Below are 11,303 nucleotides of genomic sequence, written 5' to 3' on the forward strand. Positions count from 1 at the left end.
ATTGACTTCTCCTCAGTAATAAAGATACTATTAGGGGGGGGGCACCAGCCCATCTTCTAGTCCCCAGTATTGTGTCGATCTTCTCACTCTCTATCTCTGTCTCTATATCCTCTAGCTTCAGTAATAAGTGATAAATCCTATTTATCCGAATGTATTTTATATTGTTATGCGCTCCCATTTGTGACACCTTTACTCATGTGCCAGCTCTCGTTCACCGCATCACTCCAGGGGGGATTTGTTACCATATACATGTGGTAGTGATGTGTGTGAACACACTAGGACCGCCGGGGCATTTTTTCCCTCTTTAGGAGGTTTATTCCCCCGAGCATTGTATATACGCCCATCACTCTAGGGCTATCTATCTTTCCATTGCACACTAAGTAACACACTCTCTATTGTGTGCCTTGAGCTTCCTTCGTCTTCTCCAAGCTGTGTGTGTTTCTCTGCAACCCTAATTCGAACATGATGGTCTATCAAAATGTCAGTGGTTTCAGGACGCTATGCTTGGTCACTACGAACGAGCCGGACATAGTGTCTGGCCGAACAAGGACACTCGTGTGAGTGGACACTTGGAAGTCACCGTATATGAGCCACATTGCATTTTTGGATGTGGACCTACTCATGAAAGATGGTCAGAGGACCCGAGAGAATGCATTGGATCAGTCTCCTAAAATTTAGGGGACCTGCTATTTTTGGCCATGAAATGTTTTCACGTCATTAGCTTTGGAATGATATGAGGAACATTTTACTACTCTGCAGTGAAGTCAACTGACCAACAGATTGAGATATTTTTAGCTGCGAAGGCCAGAACGTGAAATTAAATGCATGAGTGCCACTTGGCACATTTCTGTGCAGTTTCCTCACACAGAAGGGGAAAACTGGACGATTTAGCCTGGGGGCTTATTTCTGTTGATTTCAGGTGGATTGCATCAGGTTAAGAGCTATAGGAGCTTGCTTTCCCCTTGATTATGTACAGTGCCTTGTCAAAGAGTTGGCGGTCTTGCCAGGAAGGCGTCGGGCCTCTAGCTGTGAGGATTTGTGGAGAGACTGTGAAGCTTTTCACTTAAGCAAGCTTAATGTTTGTAGCAAATACATTGTAATTTGTGTGTAGCCATTGGAATCTTACACGCATACGCACACGTGAAACCCTCAAAACAAAACAAAGATGAAAACATCTAGGCTTTGATCGTATCTAATCAAAGGTAAGATGAAAGGGTTCACTGATGCATTTATAAAAGCAAGTCGTTGTGCTCCAAATAAACTGCAAATGGTTCTTTGAAACTGTAACTTAGCGCTTACAAAGATGTAGATATTTTGCCTAGCGATAGGAGTGAGCCGTGTGTACAAGCTTCTTGGTTCATAGTAATATTAAGAAAGCAAGACTCAACCCTAGAAGAGAATAAATATGTGCACATCGAAAGAGTTAGAGTAGTCTAGTAGTGGCAAAATAAGAGGACGTGGAGAAAGAAGAATTTCTTACAGTCTTTCCGACCCAAACAGTAACACAATTCTCTGTTGGAAGTGGATTTTACGGCTAATACAAACGTTAATTCTAATATGTTGCACAAAGTGAAAGGATTGAAAAGTTACACCATTGAAGTTATTCATCTAAGAAAGCTCAGAAAGCAATCAAACAATGGAAGAAAGAGATAACAGAGATAACCAACACACAAAGACCCACACAAGATTAATCAAAAGAAGTGAAGCACACCTAAAGACTTGTGGTATTGTAGCCAACTTGATGAAGTAGATGATGCGTAGTAGTCCCCAACACCGTTTGCAAGTCACCAACAATGCGTCTTTATTGATGAAAGAAGATTACATAGAGTGTATGAGTATTACAAGTGAGAAGATAGAAAGCTTGAGGTATGAAGTAGCAAGCTCAAGATGTATTGGGTTGAAATTGAGAGAAAGTTTTCCTCAAGGAGATGGCTAGGAGGTTGGGTGATGGCTTGAGCGCTTGGTTGCTTGATGGTTTGCTTGATGCCCAAGTGAGGAGTAAGAGGCTCTATTTATAGGTGAGGTTGCCTCTTGAAGCAGATATTTGCTTAGAAATATCCAAGGGATTTGTATGACAAGTGTCTCCCTTTTCAAAAATATCTTGAAATTATCTTCAAAGTTTCTAGATCTTTCTCTTCAAGAAATATCTAAAGGTTCTCCTAGATCTTTCTCTTCAAGAAATATCTAAAGGTTCTCCTAGATCTTTCTCTTCAAGAAATATCTAGGAGGTTCTTCTAGATCTTTCTTCTCAAGAAATATCTAAAGGTTCCTCTAGATCTTTCTCCAAATATTTTCTCCTTGCTGCCACATGTCAAGAGTTGTTGAGCTATGGTGGAAACATGTGCATAAAGTAGCTTCAAAATTGAGAGAGAGCTTGGTATACATCATGGATGACATCAAACAAACTCGTAACCATTTTTCTAAGGGATTTTTCTAGGTCCATAATCACTCCGAAGTGCACCTACTATATATAGAATGACACCTCATGGGGTATACTATGACTAAGGTCACTTTTGGCCATGCTATACATACCATATGCCACCTAAGATGTCTAGTAGATAGGAGGTAAGTTTATAGGCTCATTTCATCATGGCTCCAAGAAGAGGTTCACAAAGAAGCCCGGGATCGAAGCCCATTCCAAACAAGAGTGACACATCAAACTTCAGCTAGCTTTTTGCATGCTAAATAGAAAATGCATATACTTATGTACACTTAAGTCATACACATAAAATCCATAATATTGTAGGACTTAGCCTCCGTTCCCACTATGTACGTGCCACAGCACGACAACATGCAAGATTAAGACCCTGGCACATAGCACTGCCCTCTAATCCTTTTATGATCGATGGTTAATGCCCTTCTAATGGGCTAATCAAGTGAGATGTACAGCTATGTGGAAATGATGCTTTTAAGCCGAGGCAAGAGCCTCCCTGACCAGGAACAGGAGTAGCTAACTGCTACTCCAGAGTAGGGACAGGAGAGGGTGATAACCTCTCCAATTTCGCATTAAAAACAGTCCAAAACAACCGCTGTTTTTGTTTTTGGACTGTTTTCGGACTGTTTTGTGCCCCGAACCATGCCAGAATCAAGGGGCACGTAGCCCAATACACCAGGGAGAGTACAGAGCACCCAGTGAGTAAAAAACAGGTCTGAATCAGAGATTACAGCAGCCTGAATTGGACAGCTTTGAACTCCTGTCAGAGGGCTTTCATCACAAGACGAGTCCTTATGCTTGTGGATTTGATCACGGAAATTATGGTACCGTTATGCTATCGCCGGCCTCGTGTTGCATACATAAATGAGGCAGCCAACAACAGTTTGGTAAAGAGTGACATTAGCAGTATTGCTGGCATCATGTAGACTTAAGTTCAAACCTGTTTCCATGGGAGTGGCAATAGGTTTGCAATCCTCAAGTCCAAACTTACATAGCAATGTCTCTATGTAACTTTTTTGACACAAGGCAATACCACCATCACACTGCTTAAACTGTATACCCAAGTAATGATGCAACATCTCCAAATTTTTAATTCAACAATATGTCTCTCATTTGGTCTAGTGATGAACAAATCATCTACATAAAGAACCACAATGAGAAGTACATCACCCTAACGCTTTACATACAATGTGATTTCTTTTGGACTGTTACGAAAGCCTCGTTTGACCAAATGAGTGTGCGCTTTCTGATAACAAGCATGAGGAGATTGCTTCAACCCATACAAAGCATACCATATGAAAATACAACATCCAAACTTTGACAAACATAATAACCATTTGAAACCCCTGGCAATGACCTCTCACTAGCCCAAACATGAGCTTGAATGGAGAAATTCTGAGGGACCACAAGAACATACACTTGTCCACTAACCCTTTCCACCAAGATGAGACTCTTGGACAGTACATAAAAACATGCGTCATACTTTCAACCTCGTTACACTTGGAACATCTACCATCAGAGATCTTCTTCTTTGCCAATAATTCCCCAATTGGTCAATTGAGTCTATCAATTGATTGAGATGATCAATCTATAAGAGGCAAAAAAAATAATATATAAGGGATCAAAATTGCCTGTATAATCCTTACCCTAACATGTATAGGCCATTCATCACAGTGCCATGAGGCCACTTTCCCTAAGACCCTCTCTAGAACCAATTCAGTTAACTGTTTGTTAGTGACATCCACCCCAACAGGGTAAACCAAGTGTCTGCACACCGTCCCCCTACAGATTCTCTTCCCTCTCCACACTAGGGAATGAAAGTTTTCTGCATTCACATTGATCAACGTGGATTTGCCTAGGTTCAGCTCAAGGCGAGCTGCCAAAGTGAATAGAGACAAGTAGGACATGCATTTCCCCACGTTAGCATTAGTGGCCTCCAGAAAGGCTATGGTGTCATCAGCAAACCCCAAGGCTACACATGATCCTGGTTAATTTTGAGCCCTGATGAACTCCCACTGTCAGCCTGGAGTTTCAAAAAACAAAAGAGGGGGTGAGTAGCCACTGCAAATAAGAGGGGGCTCAGTGGGTATCCCTGTCTGACTGATCTATTTATGGGCACACCTTTGGAGAGCCTCCCATTCACTAGGATTCTAGAAGTTTCACCAGAGCCAAGTAACAGTATGCAAGTAGCTATCCTAGGGCCAAACCCCAATTTCCCCATGACCCTCACTACAAAGTCCCATAGGACAGTATCAGAAGCTTTAGCAAAGTCTAACTGTAGCAAGACAATCTTCTGTTTGGCTTTTTGAGCAGCTTCCACTCCTAACATCACTGTGAGAATGTTATCAAATATGGACCTTCCTGCTATGAATCTTGATTGAGCTACATGAATGTGCTTTTTCAAAAAGGGGGAGATTCTCATGGCTATGGCTTTGGCCATGACTTTATAAAGCAGCCCCATCATAGTTATAGGTCTCCAATCAGCCAAAGAAGAGGAGAACACTTTCTTGGGCAATAACTTAATAATCTCCAATTTAAGAGAAGGGTCCATGGATTGAGAAGTCCAAATCCTGTTGATAGCTCCACTGACTAATGGGGCCAGCAGTTCCCAGAACTCCAAAAGAAATGCTTTACTCAGGCCACAAGCCCCTGGAGTTTTATCACTCCCTAGTTTTTTGAGGGCAGCCAAAGTTCTACTTGATCAAACTGTTGTTCCAGGCACCGAGCATTAGACTCTTCAATACATGGATCAACAACCTCAAGAAGGAGCTCATTCGTTTGTTGCCTCTCAGAAGAGTGATCCAATTTCTTTGAAAACTGAAGAAAAGTATGTATGACATGTATCCATTACCTGTTGAGGATGGGTGATCCACTCACCCTCTTCATCCTGTAACTTACTCAAAGTTTGTCTAGCTTGCTCTTTAATTTTTTGAAAAAAGTTTTAGAAGATCCATTAAGGTCCTTCAGCTCATGCTGCCTACAAAGAAATCTGGCTTTTCTTGCCATTGCTTGCTCAAAATCCTTGATAGAGTATCTTGCTACAGTGACACTTTCCAGCTGGACTAGAGACAATTGGGTTACATCCCCCTGCATAAGAACTTTTATTTCTTGTGAAGCTTGGGATACTTCAGCCCTTTGCTGTTTGGCCACCTGAACTCCTACCTCCCTTATACAATCTTGCATTCTACATCACACATGATTCCACCCTTGGACTAGGTCCTCACAATGCTCAGCTTCAGCTATGATTTGCCTTGTAAGCTGCTGGAATGTAGGGTGTTTCAACAGTTGATTGTTCACCATGAGTGGGCGGGCCATGCCCCCTGTAATCCCCCCCAAAGCCATGCGACAGTCCTCTAGGGTAAAACACACCGGGAAATGGTACGAGATGGCTACCTGTACATCCACTTGAATAAGTGCAGAGGAGGGTACCAGTCTTTACCACTTACATAAAGCCTATCAAGCCTTGACCAAGACCTAGCATGAGAGCCAGAATGGAAAGTAAACCCTTGATTAATGTGGCATGATTCCTCCCATACATCCAACAACTTCAAATTTTCTACAAAACCATTTCAAGAAGTCTTTTCCCATTTTGACATAACAGAGTTGGGAAAAGTGGTGTCAGCCATGGTGGGGACCATATTGAAGTCACCCCCAATTAGATTTCCAAAGAGGCTAGCCACAACCAGATCTCACTCCTTAGCTTTGGGTCATTATGGGCATATGTTGACAACATGAAATGGGCCCCATTCAGGTTGAATGAGAAAGATTGAACACCTACCAGAGGGGTGGTCATGTGGCTTCAAGGAGGTTTTTATACAAGTCAAAACCCCAGAGTAGCCTTCACATCCACTACCATAGAAACATTGTCTTCCTCTATAATCTAAAGTCTCACTTTTTCTATAGTGCATTTTGTGCTCCTGAGCCAAACAAATGTCCAAGTCATTCCTCGAAAGCCACCTGTTAAAGGTGAGTAACCTAGTGGGTCATTTAGCCCCCTAGTGTTCAAAGATGCTGTTTTCATTGAGGGGAGTTGTGCACCATTTGAGTGCCCCCTGGGCTATCCTCATCACTCTCTAGATCTTGCTTGTGTACTTCTAAATTAATGGCCGGTGGGTTGAGAATAGAAGATGTCATTTTCGCTTTCTTACTAGAGTCACGTAACTGCGCCATGCTGTCTATCTCAGCGAGAGTTTCTGGTGAGGGAAGGTGTTCCATAAGGGCTTGGTAATAATTATGAGAGCTGAACCCAGATGAAAAAGATCTGGGTTTGAAGGTCTTTTTTGGAGCTGTGAAGCCCTCCTGGACTGTCCTTTTCCCCTTGTCTACTTGCTTTGAGTTACTTAGGTTGAGGGTCCTGCTTGATTGTTCCCCTGCCCCTCTTGCTTAAAGAGAGATCTTGGCTGAAAGTTGTTGCTAGCACGTCGAGTTTTGGCAAACCCTGACATGGGGGGGGGCTTCCCTACTGAAGAGACCACTTTTTTTCCCCTTTACTATAAGTCTTCCCATATATTTGTTCCGTAGGGACTAAGGTCTTACTCCTTGGATAGGAAGGTATCAAGTTATCTGCATTGCCCAGGGTTGGACAGTTTTTGGAGAAGTGTCCTAAGTTCCCACAATGGAAACATGACCAAGCCAGTTTCCCCCACTTCAAATATGACAAGCCTGCCCACTGTTTCCAAGTTTATCTCCATTGTTTCTGGAAATCTCATGTCTGTATGCCATAAGATGCAGACTTTGTTCCTGCTAGGGAAGTACATGGTGGGTGAGAAAAGGACCTTACCCAAAGGTTCTGCAATTTCTCCAATGGAAGGCCAAAAGAGAGTAGGCAGGTCCACAAACTCCACCCAAACAGGGCATTTAGTCATTAGGTCATCCTTGATAAGTTTGATAGGTTGCTCGGGAATAACATGCACGACTTGGCCACAAAAGATAATTGTGGATGTAGACAGTAGGGCCTTTTTATCATCGGTACTTTCAAACAGTACCTCAAGGCTCAAACAAACCAAAGCCTGACATAAAAATCTTGTCTACAGCCAATCTGTTAAATAAAACCATGGTTAATGGCTTTTGCAAGAACCGACAGATCTGGTAGCTTCCCCATGAGGAATAGCACTGATGCTTTTTCTTCGAAGACAGATAATTGCCACCAGACTGACTCCGATTTCAAGGTCACAGAAGAGTACTCTCTATCAGTGCTCGAAAAGAACCTAGGTTTAGTGTAATCCCACCTACAAATTTTGAAATTTACCTCTAAATTTTATTTTTGAAGGTGAGAAAACCTACAAAATTTTGAAAAAATTAGTGTAATTTGGTGTAGAAACCTTCAAATTTTGTCAATTTACCTCTATTGTTTCACATATGTAGGTTTGCCAAGTTTTTGGAAAATAGTTTTTTTCGAGCACAGCTCCCTATTCACAGCTGGGTCGGGGTTAAAGCTTCTTTCAATAAATTGGACATGGCTAAAACGGGTCATACGGTCCCAAACCCTCCCAACTTCCAAGTACTAGGGTCTAACTGAAATGCAGGAGGAAGAGCCATGCTCAAAAGATCAAATGATAGACCTTGAAGGAATCGTTTGCCAGAGAAGTGCAGCTTTTGGAAGTGGCGAGAGTCGGGCCGACACCCACCACTACCAAACACCGAGAGACAGCTGTTGAAGAGGTGTCCACATGAACACAAACGTCGGTCGCTGCGGTTCCAGCGTCCGACGTGGCAGTCAAATCAAAGCCGTAGCGTTTCTCCCGCGAAAGTAGGGCAGTGAACGTAGTTCACCGCTGCTTTTACTATAATTGCGGACACCTTTTGGAGGACCCACGATGCGAGCCACCTGCCGTTGGCGTTAAACTCCTGTTGCAGCGCCATCACAGGGCGGCACCAACCCGAACCTACACCTACTGCATTGTCGAACCTACGTCTTTAGGGTGATTAGTTGGTGCAATTAACTGCACCATGATTAGCGCCACGTCCAACTGTTAACCAACTGCACAATCAGGGATTTCATTAATGACATAAATAACTCTATTATTTACACAAAAAAATCACGTGATCGCCTTAATTGTTAACGTGACTTTGATTTTGACCTGCAAAAACCTATAGAGCCGGTTAGCCCTCCGGGCTTTTAAATTTTCCCTGCGGGCCCCGCCGGACATCTTCATTTTCTCGGTGGGCCCGTCGGGTATATGCAGTAGCCCGACGAGCCCGCCGGGAAAATGAAAAAGCCCGGCGGACGTAATTATATATAGTAAATAGTGTGCTAACTCCGGTCTTTTAGCTAGACAAATCCTTGGGGAGTGTATCCAAGTGCCAGATATTGTCATCTCCTTGTGAATTGACTTAAGGTTACAGAGTCACAGGTCCTTTTTCGGCCGGACGTGATTCTTAATTCGGTAACCACTTCTAAAAAATTTTAATTCGTTTACCGACATAAAGGTACGAAACCAAAACAACTGAAAACATGGGGAATCATGCTCATTGTGAAAAAGCCATTGGTCCAAATGAGGGCTGTAATTGGTTTTAGAAGATGAACATATGTAAATGTTGAGTCGATAGTCAAGGGTCGGATGTCCTCTACTATTGTACCGGGCAATAAAGATCCTTGAAGTCTTGCATTTGAGTTGATTTACAATATAAGAGCTATAATCCTTGATTTGGTTAAAATAGCTTTTATATATTGAATTGGTTGCATGGGTGGGCTACAATCCTTCACTGGGTACAAGTAGTCCCCAATTGGGTGATTATATTGAAGATTTATTTGCGTTAGTTCATGCATTGGTTTATACAAAGATTGCATTATTTATTACGATAGATTATTAGTGCATGAAATAACCAATTATATATTTTATTGCTTTCGTTTGTTTTTTTGTAGCAAATGAAATTAGATGTGTCTTATTGTTTGCAAATCAAAGTGGACATATAAATAATCATTATAATAATAATTGCATGGAGAGATTCATAGCATTGTTATGGTTATTACGCTATGTATAGACTACATTGCAATGTGTATGGTTGCTCACAATATAGGTGATCGATATGTGGATTGACTAGCGTGCATTGAAAATCTCATATTGTGCATCATGGTTACTTTCATATTGAATGGTTTTTAAATTATAATTTATATTGAAAATAAAAAAATTGTTTTCAGTTTGTAACATCTTGTTCTTTTCTCTTCAGTTTTAATTTAAAAGCAATGGAGCAAAATGTGGGCACAAGTGGTACGAAGAAGCCAAAGAATAAAAAAGCTCCTGGGAAAGAGTGGGATTATGCTCACAACATATGCGGCCGATATATGGAGTGGCAATGTAAATTTTGTCACACAACAAAATCTGGCGGTGCACCACGTATTAGGGATCGTTTTCTGGGTAGCGCTAAAAACAATTGTAGAAGATGTGAACATTCTCAGGCACTTGCAGTTGCAAAGCGTTTGAGAGAAGAGCTCACCAAAAAGGGTGCCAAGAGACGACAGATATATAGCTCTGTGCTTTCGAATCAAGAGTTCCCAAAGCCAAATATTAACTCCGCAGATCCTGTAGTGACGCCAACTAACCTTGGAGAGCAACCTGCGCAAGGAGAGAAAATTCCAGGCAGTATTCCTTTTAAACGTCACAATGAAGGTGGACTTTGTCAAATGCGCCAAAAGGGCAAAGTGTGAATGACATGGTGGTCAATCCAACAGAGTCTTGAAAATCATGAAGAGTTGAAAGAGTCTGTAGTAGATAAGGAGTGGCGATTACCATTCTCTGGCAAACAGCGAAAAATTTTGGCTGAGTATTTTCACTACAACACAACATGGAGATATCGACGCGTGTATATCGACGAAATTAGCGGGCGTCGATATACGCGTCGAAATATGCGTCAATATACACGTGGAAAGGCTTTATTTCTCACGCATATATTGACGCGTATAGCGACGCAAAAAAAATTGGGAAAAAAAAGCGAAACCCGCGAGCAACAGGGGCCATTTTCGCCTGCGCTCTGCTCAAATCTTGGCCTCCACCTACTGCGCAGGTATTATGCCCCCCCCCCCCCCCCCCCCCCCCAACCCCCTCTCTCTCTCTCTCTCTCTCTCTCTCTCTCTCTCTCTCTCTCTCTCTCTCTCTCTCTCTCTCTCTCTCTCCTAGAGAGAGAGAGAGAGAGAGAGAGAGAGAGAGAGAGAGAGAGAGCGAGAGCGGTGTGTGTGTGTAGGAAAGAGAGAGAGAGAGAGAGAGAGAGAGAGAGAGAGAGAGAGAGGTGTGTGTGTGTGTGTGTGTAGGAAATAGAGAGAGAGAGAGAGAGAGAGAGAGAGAGAGAGAGAGAGAGAGAGAGCGTGTGTGTGTGTGTAGGAAAGAGAGAGAGAGAGAGAGAGAGAGGTGTGTGTGTAGGAAAGAGAGAGAGAGAAGTGTGTGTGTGTGTGTGTATGTAAGAAAGAGAGAGAGAGAGAGAGAGAGAGAGAGAGAAATGTGTGTGTGTGTGTAGGTAATCAAAGAGAGAGAGAGAGAGAGAGAATTAATGTATGCTTAGGAAATTAAAATTAAAGAAAAATAATTAAAGAGAGAAATGAAATGAAATGTTATATTAACGTCTTCGAAAGGCCAAAGTGACCTATGAGACATGAGACAAGAAAGTTACAATGTGATGGATCTGATACAAAGTCAGAGTAAGAAGATGACAAAATAAAATATTATGGAATCCTAAACTGCTGGGTATGGACTAAACGGCCAAACCAGCTAGCTGCGATAGGTAGATCATAGGAGATCCAGCAGTTGTCGCTGGCGGATCTCATCAATCTCCTCCATGGTCAGTAGTCTGATCGGGCGTTATGCATGTCGAGCCAAAGTGACCTAGCTAGATCCTCTGATGCAGCCTCTGTCGATGTTGTGTAGTCCTCCGCAGT

This window comes from Adiantum capillus-veneris, chromosome 24 (genome assembly GCF_014529385.1).
Source record: "Adiantum capillus-veneris isolate H3 chromosome 24, ASM1452938v2, whole genome shotgun sequence".
In the NCBI taxonomy this organism is placed as follows: domain Eukaryota; kingdom Viridiplantae; phylum Streptophyta; class Polypodiopsida; order Polypodiales; family Pteridaceae; genus Adiantum; species Adiantum capillus-veneris.